Raw genomic sequence first — 7,106 nt, 5'->3', positions numbered from 1 at the left:
TGGAATTTCAATTAATAAAAATTATTATTACTCTTATGATTTGAATTAATTTTTACAATTTTATAATTCTTAAATATGACTTAAATGGACAAAAATTATAATTATGCTGCCTAATTAAGTTAATTAGGATTGTTTAACCACGTAAATAAGTTACCTCAATAAATAGGTAACTTAAAATACGAGCTTGTTAAATAACTTCCACTTACAACTATTGTCTATCATATGAAGCCATATTGGCATCAAACTAGTGGACCCATATTCAGTATAGGTCTAAACTCAAAAATGACCTATATCTAGGAGTACAACTTGGGTGAGACACACTCGAGTCCGTACTGAACTGGCCCACAAATTTTCATGGATTAAGCTTGCATTTTTGGTCCTTACTTGGGCCAAGGCCTAATTGTTTGGACTTTCTTAATTTTTGGGGCCTGGACTGAGCCCAACCCGATTGTATCAAATTTTGGGGCTAGGCCTGAGCGCATAGGCCATGCCGGGCCCGTTACGATGGTCAGTGTTGTGCTGGGCCAAGGGTTTGTAGTCCATAGGCTGGCACAGCATGGCCCGCAGGGCTCGTAGCGGGCTGCGCTCGGCCCATCCAAAACCTAGTCGTTGGGCCCCCCCCCTCCAAGTCCCCCGAATAGCTAGTTTCAGCTTTTGGGGTGTTTTACATAAAAACCCCCTAACAACTATATAGGGGGTATTTATGTATTTTTCTTATGGATGGAAAAAATGGCACAAATGCCCCCCAATAGCTATATAACAACTAGTTTATGGGGCTTTTTATAACTTTACAATGACCAAAATACCCCTCCTAACAATTAAAAAATAGTTAGTTTTTAGGTTAATTTGTGTAATTGAATTATTTTCAATTCCTATAAATAGCCCTATCCTCCACCATTCTCCTCATCACACCAATTCAACAATTCTCTTAACTTCTTCCCCCTCTCTCTCAAACATTCTCTGCAATCTGAGTGAACTCCGATAGTCTGATCGGCTGATTGTTTGATTCTCCAAATTAAAAATTTAGAAGGCTTGGAGCCTTGGACGTTAAAAGGCTTTAACCATTGAAATCGTGTTGGGATTCTGAACCAACAATCCGGGGTAAGTCCAATTAAATTAATTTCATTTTTTTAGAATTAAAAAAAATGGTTGGCTCTTCCCAAAACCCTAAGTTTAGTAGTCCGATTTGAAAAATATTTAAAATAAAGATGTTGAGGGAAAGGGGAAAAGAGTAGTTTGCCAAAAATGTAGAAAAGACTTTAGCTATTGTAGCAAGGATGGTACTGGCCATTTGAGCAGACATTTTCTCACACATGAGAAGGAAGAAGAAATAACCACAATTTAAATGAATTGTTGAAATAATGGAAAATAAATTTTAAAAATACTGGGAGAACATTTCTCCCCTTTATTGCTTAGCTACAATATTAGATCCTAACATTAGGAAAGGTGGTTTTGATATTTCACTTGAAACATATTGTAAAAGTATGAATATTGAAATTGAAAATAAAAAAAATAAATTAATAATTTATTATTTGAAATGTAAAATTTATATGAATCTGATTATCTGAAGCAGTAGGAAATAATAAGTAGAAGGTAGAAATCTTCTACTTTTGCAACAAGTTCATTTACTGAATTTAATTTATTTACAAGCAAATTTTTCTAGTTTAGGTGAGGGAACAAATAATTTTGATATTTTAGCCTGGTGGAGTGATTGAGTGAACATTCAAAAAATTTTCTAGTTCTCACCGCCATGGTATGTGATCCTTGATTTATTAACCCTCCAGTGTCTACAAGTTACAATTCCATCAGGGTCTTGTTTTAGTGCAAGTACCACTAACCACTGTATTAGGGTTGGCTTTATGCAGTCATGCAGAAGATAGATTACAACTTTACAACTACAAGACAAAGGAGGGTATGATACTACTACATAAATCGGAAGTTTCACCTGAAGCAGATGATGAAATTCATGATTCATGAACAATAGTTGACTAGATGTATATAATTTTTTATTTTTTTTCAAACTATTGTAAATTTTGTTTTAATTTTATTTAATTTATTTGTTGTTAATGTAATTTTTTATTTTCAATTTGTAACTATATTGTATTTTTTTATATTTTATTAATTTATTCCATTTTCATATTTCACTCATCCAAGTATGAAGTATCCAACCATTGTATATTTCAATATTTGTATGCTTTGTAATTTGTATCATTCAAATTTAAATGAAATAAAATTCCTATTTGAATTGTTTTATTTATTTACTTTTTGGCTAATTGTAATCCATTTAGTCTAGCCCGATTCAGCCCAGGCCCAAGGCCCACCCTCAGCACGGCACGACCCAGGCCAACGGCACGGCACGGTACGGCACGACACGACACGGGCCCGCACGGGCGTGGGCCGTAGGCCATCACGGCCCACTTTACTCTAGTTGGGGCTGGATTAAGCATAATTGTTGTGGAATTATTTTACCTAATTAAGAAAATAAATGTGAAACTATTTTAATTATTGTGATATTTTACTTAAATTATTCATTAAATTACTTAACTATTTTAATTAATAAAATTATGGAAAACTCACCAATTCAACTGCAATTTATTATTAAATTGAAGTAATTTTAATTGCTGATATTTTACTTAAATAATTCATTAAATATGGTAATTTACTATTAAATTAAGTAACATGATTTACATAAATTATGGTATTTTCAATAATAGTTACCACAATTATTAATTATATTTATACTTGATAATTTAAGTAACTAACAATAATAATTTAATTATAAGTAATGTTATTTTAATTATTGTAAAACAATTTTATAGTAATTAAAATAACAATAGTTATAATTTAAATAATTCAATAAATATCAACTATACTTAATTAGTAACCATAATTAATTAAGTTATTAATATCAATTCTACTTAATATTCATTAATTAAGTATTTAATGAATAACAATAATTATTTGAGAGTAATTAAATCTAGGGTGGCATTTTCTCACTAACGGGTGTGTACCCACCCTGATGGGGTTGGGTTTTGGTACTTGACAACTTGGACAAGTATGGGTAGGGTACATTATAGGCTAAACCGAATCTACATATTATTGGAAAGCATATGAGCTTTATGTATTAGGTGTTGAATTTAATAATATTTTGAATTTTATGTGAAGGATAATTGATAGTTTATGTGTTTTTTACATGTATTTATCAAATAATTTGAAAATTCGTTCTATGTTTATGTTATTTAGTTATTTATTGCTGAGTTAGGGTAGTACTTTTGTCCTAACTAGGAGGCTTTTCTCTTTGGGTGGTTTTCTTGGTACTTGTCTTTGTAGAGGCTGGAAGAGGTATCTGAAGGGTCTGGCTTGGTGCTTGGTGGTAGAGGTTTGTAGAAGCCTCAAATGTATACAACTTGTATACCTTTTTATTTGCTTTCAATAAAATTACTTTATCCTTTGAAAAAAAAAAAAAGAAAATTAGATGAGGCTTCTAAAATCTAATCCTTTATGGGTTTTGGGGTGGGAATGGGTTGGGATGTTTAGGGAAGTGAGTAGGCTCTAGAATCTATAAAACCCTCCTCAAACCTACCCCATTTCCATCCCTAATTAAGTCTACTTAACTAATTAATAAATGTATTTAATTTTATAATTGTATTATTTATAATTATAATAAGATTGTATTATCTATTTATCTTTTATTTTTATTTAAGATTTTTCATCATGCATTGATGAGAAACTAAATGCATGTACTTAATTGCAAAGTGGATAAAGATAGACATAGAAATAAATAGAGAAATATAAAGGGAGGACAAAGACGAGATTAGGAGAAATTTTAGGAGAGGAGATGATTTAGGTAATACGGGATGGGCTCCTCACAGAGCGTGCTCATAGGCAGCCCATAGCCCATCCCCTCATGCACTTGGAAACATCTCCTGTAAAGTGTGCTTTGTGGGGAGCCCATCTGAACTCGAATTAGGTAATTGAAAATTGTATGTGTGTGTGTGTGTGTGTGTGTGTGTGTGTGTGAGAGAGAGAGAGAGAGAGAGATTTCAAAGGGAACCAAGGAGAAGCCTTTTAAAATTGCCATCTTTGTTTTAATATATACTAATAGATATGCAACTTATTTATTGCATACATGTGTTTTAATATATACTAATAGATAAATAAGTTGCAAATTAAGGGTGTGTTAGGCCATGTTTGGGAGTGCTTATGTTAAAAATAAGTGCTTAAAAACAAGTGTTTATTTGAATAAGCACTTATTTACATTTGGCACCAAGGCTTTTCAAATGCTTCTTTTAAAAAATAAGTACTTATTTTATATTGGACGTTTAGTGGTCTTTTTCACCAATAAGCACTTGTGACTCTTTTGTCCTCCATTTTCTTTCAAATTTTCAAAATATCCAATCCAAAGTGAATGATGAAAAGTACTTTGATAGAATTGCTTTCTTAAGTGCTTTCGTAAAAGTGCTTTCATTAAAATGCTTTGGTAAAAGCGCTTTTACAAATGCATTTTTACAAAATTACTTTTATAAAATTACTTTTGTAAAACTCTTTTTAAAAAGTAATTTCATAAAAGTGCTCTTATAAAAGTGTTTTTGTAGAAGTGCTTTCATATAAAAATACTTTTACAAATGTATTTTCATAAAAGTGCTTTTTTAGAAGTACTTTGCCTTCGTAAAATTAACAATGTTGTTGCTAAAAGTAACAATATTAAAAAGATATAATTGGTAATCTAATAATTTATTGAGAACAATTCTGCGAGAAAAATTTTGAATAAGTGCTTATTGTATGAGCACGTAAAAAAGCTAGAAATTTGGGCTTAAAAAATAAGCCCTTACTTTTAAAATAAGTACTTATATTGGGCTTATTTCCTAAACACTAATAAGTGCTTAATGGTGTGGTCCCAGCCCAAATAAGCACTCCCAAACATTATCTTATTCAAAGTAAATGATTTTATTTTTTAAAAGAAATTCATTTTTTGCTGATTTGGCCGTTTTTTTTAAAGGGTATATCTCTTAAACTATCCATACTATTTGTGAAATTGACTAAAATGTACCCTTACTGTTTACATATTGTCTTAAAGTACCCTTACTGTTTCTAAAAATTGACATTGCCGTTAAGTGTAGGGGTTTCAACGGTATTCAAAAATCCGATTTCGAATTCAATATTCAACATAATAAAATCGAATTTGGATAATTCGAATATCTAATCAGTCGAATTCGGATATGACCTGATTTGATTCGATAAATATCCGAATTTGACCGATTATTTAATTCTTATATATAATATATAAAATATTTTATATACTATATATAATAATTAAGTTATATAAATAATTTATATATGTATATACTTTATATCAATAAAATGTTTATTTTATATATTTATTAATTATCTAAAGTAATTAATTAATCGAATATTCGAATATTCAAATATTCAAATATTGAATCAAATTCGAATTCGGATATTAATTTTCAATAACCGTCGGATATTGGATTTTCTATTCGGATTCAAATTCGGATATTGCCTGATACTATTCGAATTCAATCCATTTACACCTTAGTTAAGTGTTTGACAGAAAGAAATGAAATGTCAAATTTACCCTCCACTATTCCTCAAATTTCAAATAAAACCCATACAGTTCCCCTCTCTCTCTCTCTTAAAATAAAACCCAACTGACTTCTCTTCAACTTTGCGATTTCTCGCAAAAAGAGGGAACCACCGGCTTCAGATTTGTTTTCCAGAAATGACATCTGGAGGTGTCTTCAATTATATTAATTACCTTCGCTACGTGCATCATCTTATATTATCTATCAATCATTAATTTTATTTTATTTGAAGATGAAAGCTGTTTTACCAACGGATACCTAGACACTGAGATCGATTGGGTGGCTGGAGATCCAAATGATATAATGCTCAACTACAACATCGAACAAGCAAATAATGCCTTCAAAGCCAAGGGCGTCATATTAAACACCTTTGATGATTTAGAACAACAGGTGTTGGAAGAAATTCGATCCAAATTTGCTGATCAAATTTATACCTTTGGTCCTCTAAGTTTGCTCTGTAATCAAGTGCTCATAAAAGGTGAAGAGGAGTCGTCGATTGGATCGAATTTGTGGAAGGCGGAGACTGGGTTCCGAGAGTGGCTAGCTAGATGAAAGAAATCCCACATCGGTTGTCTACGTGGACTTTGGAAGCATCGCCGTTATGACAAGACTCACAATTGAGGGAGCTCGCATGGCGGATCGCTAATAGCAAGCATCCTTAATTTCTCATGGATCATTAGACCCGATCAAATCAGTACTGGTGAGTCGGCAGTCCTAACACAAGAGTTCCTTGAGGAGACAAGAGGGAGATGTCTGATTGCAGGGTGGTGCCCACAGGAGGAGGTCTCTCTCACCCTTCAATTGGAGGGTTCTTAACGCACAGCGGTCGGAATTAATTCTACCATAGAGAGCAAATCTAAGGGAGAGTGCCCATGAGATGTTGGCCATTCTTCACAGAGCAACAGACGAAATGTCGATACTCGTGCACCGATTGGGCAATTGGAATGGAGATCGATGGCGATATGATGTCAGCAGAGAAAGTGGAGAAGCTGGTGAGGGAACTGATGGAGGAGGGGAGAAAGGGGAAGACACTAACAAAAGCAGCCTTAGAGTGGAAAGGCAAGGGCTGAATTAGCAACCAAACCAAGAGGATCTTCATACGTCGACTTGGAAAAATTTGTGGCCGAAATGCTGCTGCCCAAGAAAGAAAGATGGGATAGGTGCCGGTACTTGGTTGATGGACTCTTTGTGGTTATTAATTATCATCTATCTATCTTAGCCCTTCCATTATCAATATAAGTATGCTGTCTGCTTTCTAATATACATATATATTTGCATTTGTACGAGCAATCTTATGTTATTTGGGAATATAATAATGAGTTATGATTTGGTTCGCGTACATTTAAAATTATCCATGAACAGCTATGGTAGAGTTATAATCTTGTCTTTTCTTTCTCTCTCTCTCTCTCTCTCTCTCTCTTTTTAACATATAATCCCTTCATCAATATTCAAATCAAGGGCGGAGGAAAATGGAAATTCAATCAAATTTTCTTTTATTACGGT

This window comes from Nelumbo lutea, chromosome 5, assembly GCF_056320005.1.
Source record: "Nelumbo lutea isolate HS-2025 chromosome 5, American lotus-T2T, whole genome shotgun sequence".
Classification (NCBI taxonomy): Eukaryota; Viridiplantae; Streptophyta; class Magnoliopsida; order Proteales; family Nelumbonaceae; genus Nelumbo; species Nelumbo lutea.
Note: the sequence above shows the minus strand (reverse complement) of the source record.